Here is a 17,258-nt window from a genome sequence, read left to right as displayed (position 1 = left end):
TGATCTTTCTAAGACTACACTTGATTTGCTATTTATTGCAAATTGCAATATCGTATTTATCTGCCAATACCGGGCAAGCGACTTTCGAGTACAACGTCTGACCTGTAAGGGAATATACATAAAGGATTGACGACATGTGGAAGCTTGGGCCTGCTTGTTTGTCGTACACTGATAGCTAAATAGCAAAGCGACCTCTCCCGATAAGTGGGAAAACCGGGTTCGAGTCCCGCTCCAGCGCAAAGTTTCATTGTCGTCATTGTCGTCCAGCTGATGGTAGTCCTTATTCGCAATTGCGAATTCATTTAATGTGTTTCATAACGGCTGTAGTCGCTGCAGTGCCTGTTCCTCTGGACGTTCATGCAAGAAATTTTGCATCGCAATCAGAATCACACAGGCACTGAGTTATCGTATTGTCCTTATAGGATGGTTTGAAAATGGACATCATCAAGCAATAAATACAGATATTTCTCAGTTCAAATGACGAAGCTACAACTATTTATTTTAATTACAAGACAAGTTGCGGAACTATTTTGCACCTGCAGCATGCTGCATGCTGCAAGTTCGTATATATACACAGTGAAACATAATATAGCGGATTTTTACAAGTCGAGTACATAAAATAATATAGAATCATTAAATAAAATTTTAGGTTATTACAAAACGAATTTTTTGATTTACAATTGTCTGTCTTTGCCTGAAAGAGATACACGAAAACAATTCACTCTTTTATACATTTTCAGTACTCACTTACTTAATCACATTGCAGGAACTGTGGTGTGTCTCCTTACGAACCACTTTCACCATAACATTTAAGCTAGAGAATAGGAAGTCACTATGGCTGGTGGCCTTCTCGACACTCTGTTACAAAAAAGGGGGGGGGGGAGGAGACACGGTGGTTGGCGTCCTTCTTATTTCCTTCTCCATCCTGTTTAAAGGCTGCCTCCATATCCCTGAGAAACAAATAGTATGGGCTAAACTTCTATTCTCAACTGATCCAAAGGAGGACAAAAAACATTCTGTACTCCATTTCCCTTCTATAATTTAGGTAGTTAACTGAGATTTTCTTTTCTTTTTAAAATTTATTATTTAGAAAAATATTATTAACTTTTTCAAAATGATTATTGACAATAACCCGCTTCATAAAATCATGATGTTGCTCTAGCTCAGTTTTACTAGTTGCTTCATTATTAAACTTGAATCACAGACTTTGCAATTTTTTATAAACTATAGCTATTATGCTCTGAAAGTCAACATAAGTTTATAAAATAGTCACATTTTGGGCTAGTTTGCAATATACTTCATTACCTTAGATGTTGCTGTACTTAGAAAATCAAATAACCTTTGTAAGCTGCTTCTTCATATGGCTCAATTACAGAACGGAAGAGTATTAGTTCGACAGCAGTTACTTTGCTTTGTTACACACACACATAATGGAAAAAGCTGTTTTTCTTATAACATACCAATATTCTATATTCTGCATTTATCTGTATTCTTGCTTATATGTGTCAATATTTATCTGTTAATTGACCTCTGCCTTATACAAGATTAAGGATTTCTAAACCCTTTTTTCGAAATGTGAGGGAATTACACACCAATATCCCATCATTTTACTTTATGTCAGCCTACTGACTTCATTGCTCGGATTTCTCCCTATTGTCATTTATCCACATATTTCACTTTGCTACACATTTCAACACTTCTTTCTCCATTTTATCTTCGTCAACCTACTGACCTCATTATTTACACATATTTTTGGTGCGATCCTCACACCTCTTTCACATGCCTCATTTAAATAATATCAAAATGTTTTGTCTTGCCTCTACCAACCCCATATTATTACTCTCTCTTACCTACAAACAACCTTACTTTCAAAATGAAAATTATTTATTTATGCAGAGTTCATTCTTTAAGGTTTTAGGAATTTTCAACTTCAGTTAATATTCTTAACTCAAAGCACCTGTATTTTGTTGTTATAATCCTTTTTTTAGATCTTATTTGCTGTTTGTTATCTTTAACCATTATTTTTCTATCATTGTTTCTCAGAAGTGAGTCATTGTTATTTTAACATTTAGAATTTATATTTCAAACTTCTCTCATATTCTCTTATAAGTCACCACTTGGGGATAGTCATTTTCGGGACTGTTTCTTACTTACTGCGAAGATATTACAAAATAATAACATATGTACTATGTGAAGACATATATTCTTTTCTGATTGTAATAGAACAGATAAAGAGAATGAAAGGGAAAGAAAGTTTCATCCAGCTGGGATGACACAGTACACCAAACTGTGTGTTGGCCAAAGATTCCCTACAGAATCGAATGTTTTTTTGGTCATAACTCTTCTGACAGGTTTGTTGAGGCCCACCACGAATTCCTCTCCTGTCCTAACTTCTTCATCTCAGAGTAACACTTGCAATGTACGACCTGAATTATTTGCTGGGTGTATTCCAATCTCTGTCTTCCTCTACAGTTTCTGCCCTCTACAGCTCCATCTAATACCATGGAACTCATTCCCTCATCTATTAACAGATGTCCTATCATCCTGTCCCTTCTCCTATCAGTGTTTTACACGTATTTCTTTCCTCTCCAATTCAGCACAGAACCTCCTCATTCCTTACCTTATCAGTCCGTCTAATTTTCAACATTCGTCTGTAGCACCACATCTCAAATCCTTCGATTCTCTTCTGTTCCGGTTTTCCCACAGTCCATGTTTCACTACAATACAATGCTGTACTCCAGATGTACATTCTGAAATTTCTTCCTCAAATTAAGGGTGATATTTGATATTAGTAGACTTATCTTGCCATTCCTAGTCTGCTTTTGATGTCCTTCTTGCTCTGTGCGTCATTGGTTATTTTACTGCCTAGGTAGCAGAATTCCTTAACTAAATCTTCTTCATGACCATCAAACCTGATGTTAAGTTTCTTGCTGTTCTTATTTCTACTAATTCTCATTACCTTCGTCTTTCTTCGATTTACTCTCAATCCATACTATACTCATTAGACTGTTCATTCCATTCAGAGGATCATGAAATTCTTCTTCACATTCACTCAGGATGGCAATGTCATCAACGAATCGTATCACTGATATCGTTTCACATTGAATTTTAATTCCACTCCTGAGCCTTTCTTTTATTTCCATCATTGCTACTTCGATGTACATATTTAACAGTAGGGGCAAAAGGCTACATCCTTGTCTTACACCCTTTTTAATATGAGCACTTGGTTCTTGGTCGTGCATTCTTATTATTCCCTCTTGGCTGTTGTACATATTGTATATGACCTGTCTCTCCCTATAGCTTACCCCTACTTTTTTCAGAATTTCGAACATCTTGCACCATTTTACATTGTCGAACGCTTTATCTACACTCCTGGAAATGGAAAAAAGAACACATTGACACCGGTGTGTCAGACCCACCATACTTGCTCCGGACACTGCGAGAGGGCTGTACAAGCAATGATCACACGCACGGCACAGCGGACACACCAGGAACCGCGGTGTTGGCCGACGAATGGCGCTAGCTGCGCAGCATTTGTGCACCGCCGCCGTCAGTGTCAGCCAGTTTGCCGTGGCATACGGAGCTCCATCGCAGTCTTTAACACTGGTAGCATGCCGCGACAGCGTGGACGTGAACCGTATGTGCAGTTGACGGACTTTGAGCGAGGGCGTATAGTGGGCATGCGGGAGGCCGGGTGGACGTACCGCCGAATTGGTCAACACGTGGGGCGTGAGGTCTCCACAGTACATCGATGTTGTCGCCAGTGGTCGGCGGAAGGTGCACGTGCCCGTCGACCTGGGACCGGACCGCAGCGACGCACGGATGCACGCCAAGACCGTAGGATCCTACGCAGTGCCGTAGGGGACCGCACCGCCACTTCCCAGCAAATTAGGGACACTGTTGCTCCTGGGGTATCGGCGAGGACCATTCGCAACCGTCTCCATGAAGCTGGGCTACGGTCCCGCACACCGTTAGGCCGTCTTCCGCTCACGTCCCAACATCGTGCAGCCCGCCTCCAGTGGTGTCGCGACAGGCGTGAATGGAGGGACGAATGGAGACGTGTCGTCTTCAGCGATGAGAGTCGCTTCTGCCTTGGTGCCAATGATGGTCGTATGCGTGTTTGGCGCCGTGCAGGTGAGCGCCACAATCAGGACTGCATACGACCGAGGCACACAGGGCCAACACCTGGCATCATGGTGTGGGGAGCGATCTCCTACACTGGCCGTACACCACTGGTGATCGTCGAGGGGACACTGAATAGTGCACGGTACATCCAAACCGTCATCGAACCCATCGTTCTACCATTCCTAGACCGGCAAGGGAACTTGCTGTTCCAACAGGACAATGCACGTCCGCATGTATCCCGTGCCACCCAACGTGCTCTAGAAGGTGTAAGTCAACTACCCTGGCCAGCAAGATCTCCGGATCTGTCCCCCATTGAGCATGTTTGGGACTGGATGAAGCGTCGTCTCACGCGGTCTGCACGTCCAGCACGAACGCTGATCCAACTGAGGCGCCAGGTGGAAATGGCATGGCAAGCCGTTCCACAGGATTACATCCAGCATCTCTACGATCGTCTCCATGGGAGAATAGCAGCCTGCATTGCTGCGAAAGGTGGACATACACTGTACTAGTGCCGACATTGTGCATGCTCTGTTGCCTGTGTCTATGTGCCTGTGGTTCTGTCAGTGTGATCATGTGATGTATCTGACCCCAGGAATGTGTCAATAAAGTTTCCCCTTCCTGGGACAATGAATTCACGGTGTTCTTATTTCAATTTCCAGGAGTGTAGATCGACAAATCATATGAACGTATCTTCATTTTTCTTTAGTCTTGCTTCCATTATTAACTGCAACATCAGAATTGCCTCTCTCGTGCCTTTACCTTTCCTAAAGCCAAAGTGATCGTCATCCAGCGCATCCTCAATTTTCTTTTCCATTATTCTGTATACTATTCTTGTAAGCAACTTGGATGCATGAGCTGTTAAGCTGATTGTGTGAGAATTCTCGCACTTGTCAGCTCTTGCCGTCTTCGGAATTGTGTGGATGATGCTTTTTCGAAAGTCAGATGGTAAGTCGCCAAACTCATACATTCTACACACCAACGTGAGTAGTAGTTTTGTTGCCACTTCCCCCAATGATTTTAGAAATTCTGACGGAATGTTATGTATCCCTGCTGCCTTCTTTGTTTTTAAGTCCGGCAAAGCTCTTTTAAATTCTGATTCTAATATTGGATACCCTATCTCTTCTAAAAAGACTTCTGTTTTCTTCTTCTATCACATCAGACAAATCTTGCCCCTCATGGAGGCTTTCAATGTATTCTTTCAGACTATCCGCTCTCTCATCTGCATTTAACAGTGAAATTCCCACTGCACTCTTAATGTTACCGAAGGTTGTTTTGGCTTTCCTGTATGCTGAGTCTGTCCTTCTGACAATCATTTCTTTTTTGATGTCTTCACATTTTTCCTGCAGCCATTTCGTCTTTTTTTCCCTGCGCTTCCTACTTATTTCATTCCTCAGCGAGTTGTGTTTCTGTATTCCTGAGTTTCCTGGAACATTATTGCATTTCCTCCTTTCATCGATTAGTTGAAGTATTTCTTCTGATATCTATGGATTCTTCGCAGCTACCTTCTTTGTACCTATGTTTTCCTTCCCAACTTCTGTGATGGCCCTTTTTAGAGACATCCATTCCTCTTCAACTGTACTGCCTACTGAGCTATTCCTTATTGCTGTATCTATAGCCTTAGAGAACTTCAATCGTATCTCGTCATTCCTTATACCTCTAAATCCCACTTCTTGGTGTATTGATTCTTCCTGAATGTCTTAAACTTCAGCCTACTCTTCATCACTACTATATTGTGATCTGAGTCTATATCTTCTCCTGGGTATGTCTTGCAATCCAGTATCTGATTTCGGAATCTCTGTCTGACCATGATGTAATCTAACTGAAACCTTCCCATATCACCCAGCCTTTTCCAAGTATACCTCCTCCTCTTGTGATTCTTGAACAGAGTATTCGGTATTACTAGCTGAAACTTGTTACAGAAATCAATTAGTCTTTCTCCTGAATGAAATTTTCACTCTGCAGCGGAGTGTGCGCTGACATGAAACTTCCTGGCAGATTAAAACCGTGTGCTGAACCGAGACTCGAATTCAGGACCTTTGCCTTTCGCGGGCAAGTGCTCTACCATCTGAGCTACCGAAGCATAATTTTTAGTGTAAGAAAATTCATATAAAACGATTTTCGTGTATCTTTCATATACAAAACACTACATTTAGGAAGGCTCTAATTATTTTTAAGTTTGGTTGTTTCCAATTTGCTTTACCTGCTAGTTTGGTTTCTTTGAGAAAAAGAAGTGGGTTATGGGTCATTTTGGTTCAGAATGAAAAGCGGTGCCTCTCCATTTGAAAAGACAGATTGCCATAAAATCATATTTACTTATTATCTCAAAAACATTTGTTCAGAAGGAGCTTTCAAACCAAACCAAAACTTTATTACTGCGAACTTAATTATTATTATTATTGCTGCATTAACTTTAATAATGCAACACAAAAACCTAATTTTTACTAAGGGTGTGACGCAAGTATGAGAAAACCACATTTTATTTTATGCTTCCATAAAGGCTCTACTTCGCCTACGAACTCAGAGACAACGTGAAGTATACATAGGGTGCAAACGATTATTGTTTAGAACATAGCATAGCTATGTAGTGGAAGTCGAAACGAAGAATTTTATACAAGACACTTGTGGTCTATTAAGTTGAGAAACAGCCACCAGCAGATTTACAAGACTACATGAGCTATAGACCATGCGCGTCACGTGAGATTTTCATGTTCTCTTCTCCAGCTCTCTACACATCGTCATAGATTGTTTCGCAATTGTTGCTTGTATTAGCTTGTTATTTCTTCACTGCCTAGTTATTACATGTTTGTCTGTTTATGTATCTGCTCGTAACGGGCAACACATCCTCCATAATTGGCGATCAGTCTGTACTCGGGGTCGGTTTTCCGTGCGCCACCCTATATTATTTCCCTGCGATCAGCCACACAAGGCTACGGTTGGCTAAACGAGAGGTTCTGCAGAATCACAGAAATTACTTCTAAAAGTGTGTAAGAATACTGTAATGAATAAAAACTCTATACTCCAGGGGGGAGGCAAGTGTCCCCTCTTGGTGCCCTCCACCCTTCAGTCACCTATATTACTAATTTTCAGTTTTTCATAAGGACCATATACCAAGCACAAATGAACGGTGAACAAATAAAAATGAACGGTTCCCAAAAAAGAACGATCAGCAGTGAACTAGTTCCAAAGGATGAACGAGTTTGCCCATCTCTAGTGAGGACGTGGCGTGATTCGTGCTTCGGTAGCTCAGATGGTAGAGCACTCGCCCGCGAAAGGCAAAGGTCACGAGTTCGAGTCTCGGTCCGGCATACAGTTTTAATCTGACAGGAAGTTTCATTCTTTCTCCTCTCTCATTCCTTGTCCCAAACCCATATTCTCCTGTAACCTTTTCTTCTACTCCTTCCCCTATAGCTGCATTCCAGCCCCCATGACTATTAAATTTCCATCCCCCTTTACATACTGTATTATCCTATCAATATCGTCATATACTTCCTCTATCTCTTCATCTTCAGCTTGTGATGTCAGCACGTATAGCTGAACTATCGTTGTCGGTATTGGTTTGCTGTTGATTCTGATAAGAAGAACCCTGTCACTGAACTGTCCACAGTAACACACTCTCTGTCCTACCTTCCTATTCACAACGGACCCTACTCCCATTATACCATTTTCTGCTGCTGTTGATAATACCCTATACTCATCTGACCAGAAATCCTTGTCTTCTTTCCACTTCACTTCACTGACCCCTGCTATATCTAGATTGAGCCTTTGCATTTCCATTTCCAGATTTTCTAGTTACCTTAACACGTCTGAGCTTCTGACATTCCACACCCTGACTTGTAGAACGGTATCCTTTCGTTGATTATTCAGTCTTTTTCTCGTGGTAACTTCCCCCTTGGCAGTCCCCTCCCAGAGATACGACTGGGGGACTATTCTGGAATCTGTTGCCAATGGAGAGATCATGACACTTCTTGAACTACAGGCCACATGTCCTATAGATACACGTCACGTGTCTTTAATGCAGTAGTTTCCATTCCCTTCTGCATCCTCATGCCTTTGATCATTGCCAACCATTATCCTATAACAAATTCTTAGGCTTGCAGATATTTACAAAATAATGCTTTTCCAGCTTGTCTTCCCTTGTTCTGGCATTAGCTCTCTTTATTGAAAATAGTTTAATACTCATTCTAAAACTGTCAGTCATCACAAAACATTGGTACATACTCCTTTAGATGTTGGGAAGGGACCAACAAGATTGGCTGCATGTAATCCCAGGGTTTCACTTAGTTTTATATTGTGCATATGTCCCTGCACTATACTGCGAGGGTTGGAACTTAAATATTTGCAACTATTTATTCACAACCTGTTACTGTCCTTCAAAGTAGTCACCAGCGTTGTGTAGAACCCTTTGCCAGCGATGTGGAAGGCGTAGTATACTGTTAGCAGAGTCTGTTCTGTCGATGGTGCGAATGGAGCGGTCTACTGCCTGTCGAACCTCTGGAACAGTTCTGAAGCGAATGACACGTAGTGGTTCCTTCATCTTCAGAATCAAATCAAAGTCACAAGGACTTAAGTCCGGGGAGTATGGTGGATGGTACTGTACTTCCCAGTCCCATCGACCGAACAGTGCAGCCACAGCTTGCGCTGTATGCGCCCGCGCATTGTCGTGCTAAATGCTGGGTGGGTGCGAAGAAAGAGTCGCCACTTCTTTCGCAAAGCTGGTAGCAGGTGATCCCCCAAAAACGAACAGTAATACTGTGTGTCGACGGTCTGCCGTGGAGGAACGTAATGCATTAGGATAACACCATCACAGTCGTATACGAGAATCACCATAAATTTAGACCGCTCCATTCGCACCATCAACAGTACAGGCTCTGCTTAACGGTTCACTACGACTTTCACATCGCTGGCAACGGGTTCTACACAACGCAGGTGACTACTTTGAAGGACAGTAACAGGTGCAAACATGTAACTCTTTCGTATCGGTTGTGAATAAATAGTTGCTAATATTTAAGTTTCAACCCTCGTATTTATTGCACATACAGGTTGACAATTATTGAACTATGTGAAATAAAATCGTCATAACTGCCGAATGGTTTGCGTTAGGATATTCAAACTGCACGATTGACCACAGAGCATGCTGGGAATTAGCATGCGCATGTGCACGTGCCTTGTTGCTGTCGGCCAGTTGCACGTGAAAATGTCAAGGTATAGTGTTTGTGAAGGCCTACTATGCGAGAAATAACAGCCAAACTGCGGTTCAAAGGAAGTTTGCTACCGAGTTGAAGCTGAAGCCAGTTGGTCCAAATGTGGTAACAATCTAGAACTTGATTTGCAAGTTTGAGAGAATGGGTAGTGCTCGTGATGGTTATGTCGGTCGTCCAAAACGGTGAAAAGACTTAAAAACATCGAGAAGACGCACTCTATGTTTCAAATCAGCCGCAGGAAGTCGATCAGACGAGCTGCAAACCAGATGGGAATCAACAGGGAGACAGTGCGACAAATTTTTGTTGAAGACCTGCATCGCTTCTCATATAAAATTCAAACCCGTCATCCATTAAGCGCCGAGGCCATGGAACAGCGGCTGTGTTTCGCTGACACTATTGCCCAGAGAATTGACGAACAGAACTTTGATGTGATAATGGTTTGGTTTAGCAACGATGCCCACTTTCATTTGGATGGGTTTGTCAATAAGCAAAATTGGCGCATTTGGGGGACTGAGAATCCCCATTTCGCTATCGAGAAGTCTCTTCACCCTGAACAGGTGACTGTGTGGTGTGCAATATCCAGTCACGGAATAATCAGTGTGATATTCCTCGATGGCGTGGTGACTATCGAACAGTATGTAAAGGTTTTGGAAGATGGTTTCATCCCCATTATCCAAAGTGACCCTGATTTCGACAAAACGTGGTTCATGTGAGACGGAGCTCGATCCCATCGAATTAGGAGAGTGTTTGATGTCGTGCAGACCACTGGCATGGGCCTCGATTGGCCGCTATATTCTCCGGATTTGAACACACGCGACTCCTTTTTGTGGGGCTATATTAAAGACAAGGCATTGGGCTATAACCCCAAAACCATTGCTGTACGGAAAACAGCCATTCAGGAGGTCATCGACAGCACCGATTCCGACACTTCAGCGGGTCACGCAGAATTTCGATACTCGTCTGCGCCACATAATCGCCAATGATAGCAGGCATATCGAATGTGTCGCAACCTAAATCCAGATATCTGCAGTAACGTTTGCATGTTGAATAAACTGCACGCCATAGTTTGTAACTAATTTACGTTTTTATTTCATATAGTTCAATAATCGTCACCCAGTATCTTCCAGGTTGTTTAATCTAACTTCCTCTTTGGAATAAAATTCCTTTATGGCGAAATAGTACTGCTCCACTTTAGGATAACTGGGGACATTTAAATGGTTCTTGGCCAATCTCAACTGATCATCATAATTTTGCTCCCTTCTTAAATTTTTACATACTTCCTTTAAGGCATTTTCCTGCTTGACTGATGTATGGCCAACATGCACACTTCATTTTTATCTGGTAGCGGAATTTCTAATTCCCTGTATAACTCAGCACTTCTTGATAGCTCATCTGCTACCCGATTTTTCTTCCCTTGTAAGTATTTAATCTCGAGGTTGAATTGCTGAAGGTACATTGCCCACAGTGCTGGTCTTGGAAGACTCAATTCGGCAAAATTTAAAACCGTAAGTACCTTGTGAGCGCTATATATTATCAGCCTGTGACCTAACAAATAATGCTGAAATTTTTGAATAGCAAACCCGATAGCCATTGCCTCTAATTCCGAAATTCCATAATTTCACTCAGTAGGTTGCAGTGAACGACTTGCAAACGCTATTGTTTTATGTACCTCGGTCGCCTTCTCTTTCCATCTGAAACACCTCTACTGTAATCCCTTAACGATTAATGTCAACTGCCATGCAAAAGGGGTTCGAAAAATCTAGATGGTGTAAAAGCGGACTACTCATCAAATAGTTTTTTAATTCTTCAAAAGCAGACTGGCATTCTTTAGTCAAAACCTACTGGGTATTCTTCTTCAATAAGTGGAGTAAACAAGACCCATTAAACAAGTGATCTACAACAAAACGGCGTTAGAATCCAAATAAACCGAGCATTGACCTGAGCTGCTTTTTATTTCTGGGCGCTTCTAACTTTTCAATGACCGATAATTTGGAAGGCTCAGGTAAAATACCTTCCCTGCTAATTTCACAGTCCATCTATTTAATTTTGTCTCTTACACACTCAGTCTTCTCTAACTTTAATTTCATATCTCCTTTTTCTATAGCTACCAGCACCCTGTGTAGTAGACTGATATTCCCTTCTCATATGGGAGCTGCGAACAGTATACATCTACATAAAAGTCATCTGATCTAAGAATTCCTACCCCAATGCATGAGTCATTACTCTAACAAAGGCACACACACAAATATTTAGTCCAAATGGGACTACTTTATATTGGTAGCACACTCCTTCATACAAAAAGGTCGTATATTTGTGTGATTCTTTTGCCAGGGGCAAATGCCAGTACCCATATGTCATGTCCATTGATTTGAGATACGTAACTCCTCAGAACTTATGTATCAGTTCGTTCATATTTTGAGGACAGTCACTCTCGCTTATTACGGTTTCATTTAGACACCGAGCGTCCAGTACTAAGCTGACGCTTCCGTCGCTTATTCACAAAAGGAAGATTATCATATTCACTAACTGCTTGTTCAGTAACACCCATGCCAACATATTGTTGAGTGGTACTTAAGTAAATAAATTAGTGAAATCAAAGTGAACTAGAAATTAGAATATAAATGAAAAACTTGGTTTAGTTTAGAGAGTTACATACTCGCAAACAGCGGGCAGAACAGCAGAACAGAAGAGACAATGACCGTGAAGTCAGCAAGTTCCACATAAGCGGGCGCTGTCGATTCAGCCGTCAGGGCATCGCCCGACCGGCTCACGTGTTTCTCAGTTGTCGCATGTGAGCAAAGGCCCTCGCCTACATCCCAAGAGCCAATGACCAACGTTAAGAAGATTCTTCAAGAAGCTTTTCAACGTGACAGCAGAGGCAATGACCGGCTCACGTGTTTCTCAGTCATCACGTGTGATCAAAGGCCCTCGCCTACATTCCAAGAGCCAATGACCGACGTTAAGAAGATTCTTCAAGGAGCTTCTCAACGTGACAGAAGAGGCAATGACCGTGAAGTCGTTCACCTCCAGTAAATTGAAGTGAATAAATACGCGAGACGCAGTGGGCCAGACGGACGGAGACAGAGACGGAGACGAAGACGGAGACGAGAGACGAAGAAGACGAAGAAGTGAAGAAGCGTAGCAGTAGTTTTCAGTCAGTTTCGGTGCTGAAGACCGTCATGCAAGAAGGGTCTGCATCATGCACAGACGAACCAAGTCCGCCGCTGTAATGGAATAGCAAGCAGCAGCCGCGGCGCCAGAAGACGGAAGTTAAAAGGTATTTGAAGTCTGATTTTTACGTAAAACAAAACTTGGACCGCGAATTGTTGTTCCCCTACACCTTAGACAAGAAATAATGGCAGAGGCCCACGATCATATCCTTGCAGAGCGATTTTGGTGGCAAACCAGAAAGCAGGATGTTGCGCAGTACGTTCGTAATTGCATTGCGTGCGCACAACGAGCTGAACTTTCTCGTTCAAAAATACCCTTACAGAGGCTCTGCGGAGTGGATCTCTACGGTCCATTTCATAAAAAACCGGCTGGTAATAAGTATGTCCTTACAATTATAGATCACTTTTCACGCTATCTAGCTATGCTGAGTCTCCCAGATCAGCAAGCAAATACAGTTGCCCAAGCTTTAGTTAACAACTGGATACTTAAATTTAGCGTACCTGAAGCTATTATCACAGATCAGGGATCTAATTTTATGTCTTAATTAATGAAACAGCTATGCCACTTACTAAAAATACGTAAATTACGCACAACTCCGTTACACCCTCAGTGCAACGGGCGCACAGAAAGAGTTCATCGGACAATTGGCAAGATGCTTAGTTATTATATTAACGAAACACATTCTAATTGGGATACGTATTTACCAATAATCGTGTCGGTATACAACGCCAAAACGCATGCAGCAACTGGCATGTCACCTTATGAAGTGGTCTATGGGAGAAAAATGCCGTCCCCTTTTGATGTAATCAGGCAGAAGAACGGAAAAGACAGAGAAACAGTAAGAGATTTCAGTCGAATGATGAGGGATGTATGGAAAAAGGTTCAAAAATCTAATACAAAGGCTTTGGAACGACAGGAAAGATTAGGTAATGTTGTTGTTGATGTGGTCTTCAGTCCTGAGACTGGTTTGGTGCAGCTCTCCATGCTACTCTATCCTGTGCAAGCTTCTTCATCTCCCAGTACCAACTGCAACCTACATCCTTCTGAATCTGCTTAGTGTATTGATCTCTTGGTCTCCCTCTACGATTTTTACCCTCCACGCTGCCCTCCAATGCTAAATTTGTGTTCCTTGATGCCTCAAAACATGTCCTACCAACCGATACCTTCTTCTAGTCAAGTTGTGCCACAAACTTCTCTTCTCCCCAATCCTATTCAATACCTCCCCATTAGTTACGTGATCTACCCACCTTATCTTCAGCATTCTTCTGTAGCACCACATTTCGAAAGCTTCTATTCACTTCTTGTCCAAACTGGTTATCGTCCATGTTTCACTTCTATACATGGCTACACTCCACACAAATACTTTCAGAAACGACTTCCTGACACTTAAATCTATACTCGATGTTAACAAATTTTTCTTCTTCAGAAATACTTTCCTTGCCATTGCCAGTCTACATTTTATATCCTCTCTACTTCGACCATTATCAGTTATTTTGCTCCCTAAATAGCAAAACTCCTTTACTACTTAAAGTGTCTCATTTCCTAATCTAATTCCCTCATCATCACCCGATTTAATTTGACTACATTCCATTATCCTCGTTTTGCTTTTGTTGATGTTCATCTTATATCCTCCTATCAAGACACCGTCCATTCCGTTCAACTGCTCTTCCAAGTCCTTTGCCGTCTCTGACAGAATTACAATGTCATCGGCGAACCTCAAAGTTTTTACTTCTTCTCCATGAATTTTAATACCTTCTCCGAATTTTTCTTTTGTTTCCTTTACTGCTTGCTCAATATACAGATTGAATAACATTGGGGAGAGGCTACAACCCTGTCTCACTCCTTTCCCAACCACTGCTTCCCTTTCATGCCCCTCGACTCTTATAACTGCCATCTGGTTTCTGTACAAATTGTAAATAGCCTTTCGCTCCCTGTATTTTACCCATGCCACCTTCAGAATTTGAAGGAGAGTATTCCAGTTAACGTTGTCAAAAGCTTTCTCTAAGTCTACAAATGCTAGAAACGTAGGTTTGCCTTTTCTTAATCTTTCTTCTAAGATAAGTCGTAAGTTTAGTATTGCCTCACATGTTCCAACATTTCTACGGAATCCAAACTGATCTTCCCCGCGGTCCACTTCTACCAGTTTTTCCATTCGTCTGTAAAGAATTCGCGTTAGTATTTTGCAGCTGTGACTTATTAAACTGATAGTTCGGTAATTTTCACATCTGTCAACACCTGCTTTCTTTGGGATTGGAATTATTATATTCTTCTTGAAGTCTGTGGGTATTTCGCCTGTCTCATACATCTTGCTCACCAGACGGTAGAGTTTTGTCAGGACTGGCTCTCCCAAAGCCATCAGTAGTTCTAATGGAATGTTGTCTACTCCCGGGGCCTTGTTTCGACTCAGGTCTTTCAGTGCTCTGTCAAACTCTTCACGCAGTATCTTATCTCCCATTTCATCTTCATCTACATCCTCTTCCATTTCCATAATATTGTCCTCAAGTACATCGCCCTTGTATAAACCCTCTATATACTCCTTCCACCTTTCTGCCTTCCCTTCTTTGCTTAGAACTGGGTTGCCATCTGAGCTCTTGATATTCATACAAGTGGTTCTCTTTTCTCCAAAGGTCTCTTTCATTTTCCTGTAGGCAGTATCTGTCTTACCCCTAGTGAGATAAGCCTCTACATCCTTACATTTGTCCTCTAGCCATCCCTGCTTAGCCATTTTGCACTTCCTGTCGATCTAATTTTTGAGACGATTGTATTCCTTTTTGCCTGATTCATTTACTGCATGTTTATATTTTCTCCTTTCGTCGATTAAATTCAATATTTCTTTCTGTTACCCAAGGATTTCTATTAGCCCTCGTCTTTTTACCTACTTGATCCTCTGCTGCCTTCACTACTTCATCCCTCAGAGCTACCCATTCTTCTTCTACTGTATTTCTTTCCCCCATTCCTGTCAATTGTTCCCTTATGCTCTGCCTGAAACTCTCTACAACCTCTGGTTCTTTCAGTTTATCCAGGTCCCATCTCCTTAAATTCCCACCTTTTTGCAGTTTCTTCAGTTTCAATCTGCAGTTCATAACCAATAGATTGTGGTCAGAATCCACATCTGCCCCTGGAAATGTCTTACAATTTAAAACCTCGTTCCTAAATCTCTGACTTACCATTATGTAATCTATCTGATACCTTTTAGTATCTCCAGGATTCTTCCAGGTATACAACCTTCTTTTATGATTCTTGAACCAAGTGTTAGCTATGATTAAGTTATGCTCTGTGCAAAATTCTACAAGGCGGCTTCCTCTTTCATTTCTTACCCCCAATCCATATTCACCTACTATGTTTCCTTCTCTCCCTTTTCCTACTGACGAATTCCAGTCACCCATGACTATTAAATTTTCGTCTCCCTTCACTACCTGAATAATTTCTTTTATCTCGTCATACATTTCATCAATTTCTTCATCATCTGCAGAGCTAGTTGGCATATAAACTTGTACTACTGTCTATCTTGGCCACAATAATGCGTTCACTATGCTGTTTGTAGTAGCTAACCCGCACTCCAATTTTTTTGTTCATTATTAAACCGATTCCTGCATTACCCCTATTTGATTTTGTATTTATAACCCTGTAATCACCTGACCAGAAGTCTTGTTCCTCCTGCCACCGAACTTCACTAATTCCCACTATATCTAACTTTAACCTATCCATTTCCCTTTTTAAATTTTCTAACCTACCTGCCCGCTTAAGGGATCTGACATTCCACGCTCCGATCCGTAGAATGCCAGTTTTCTTTCTCTTGATAACGACGTCCTCTTGAGTAGTCCCCGCCTGGAGATCCGAATGGGGGACTATTTTACCTCCGGAATATTTTACCCAAGAGGACGCCATCATCATTTAATCATACAGTAAAGCTGCATGTCCTCGGGAAAAATTACGGCTGTAGTTTCCCTTTGCTTCCAGCCGTTCGCAATACCAGCACAGCAAGGCCGTTTTGGTTAATGTTACAACGCCAGATCAGTCAATCATCCAGACTGTTGCCCCTGCAACTACTGAAAAGGCTGCTGCCCCTCTTCAGGAACCACATGTTTGTCTGGCCTCTCAACAGATACCCCTCCATTGTGGTTGCACCTACGGTACGGCCATCTGTATCGCCGAGGCATGCAAGCCTCCCCACCAACGGCAAGGTCCATGGTTCATGGGGGGGGGGGATTAGGTAATACCCAAAGCATCACTCACTGACCGATTTTGTAATTTGGATATTTAGCTTGGGTAATACCCAAGCTAAATATCCAAATTACAAAATCGGTCAGTGGGTGATGCTTTCAACTCCGTACATTGCGAAAGGAAAAACGAAGAAATTTGTAACAAACAACAAAGGTCCTTATCAAATTATTGAGATCACGTCACCAGTCAACGTTAAATTGCAACTGCCCACCCGAACTACCATTGTCCATGCAAGTCGTTTAAAACCTTTTAAGGGCGCTCCAGATGTAATTCCTTCAACAATAGTGTCTGCTTTTCCGAAGGGTGGAGGAAGTTCCCGTAAAGGAAAAAGAGTGGCCACGCCAGCACAACATACAGACATGGCACCATACAATCTTCGACCATGAGTGCGAATGTCCTAGTTGAATCTCAGTAGACTGTAGTATACATATGTAAATAATTAATAAATGATAATGGTTTATTTTTTAAGAAAGAAAAAGTTGAACGTAGAAACAGGTAGATCTTGTAGTTAACAATGTATTCCTTCTTTTCTTTGTT

Source organism: Schistocerca nitens, chromosome 9, assembly GCF_023898315.1.
Source record: "Schistocerca nitens isolate TAMUIC-IGC-003100 chromosome 9, iqSchNite1.1, whole genome shotgun sequence".
NCBI lineage: Eukaryota > Metazoa > Arthropoda > Insecta > Orthoptera > Acrididae > Schistocerca > Schistocerca nitens.
The sequence above is the reverse complement of the archived record's forward strand: the minus strand, read 5'-3'. Positions refer to the sequence as shown.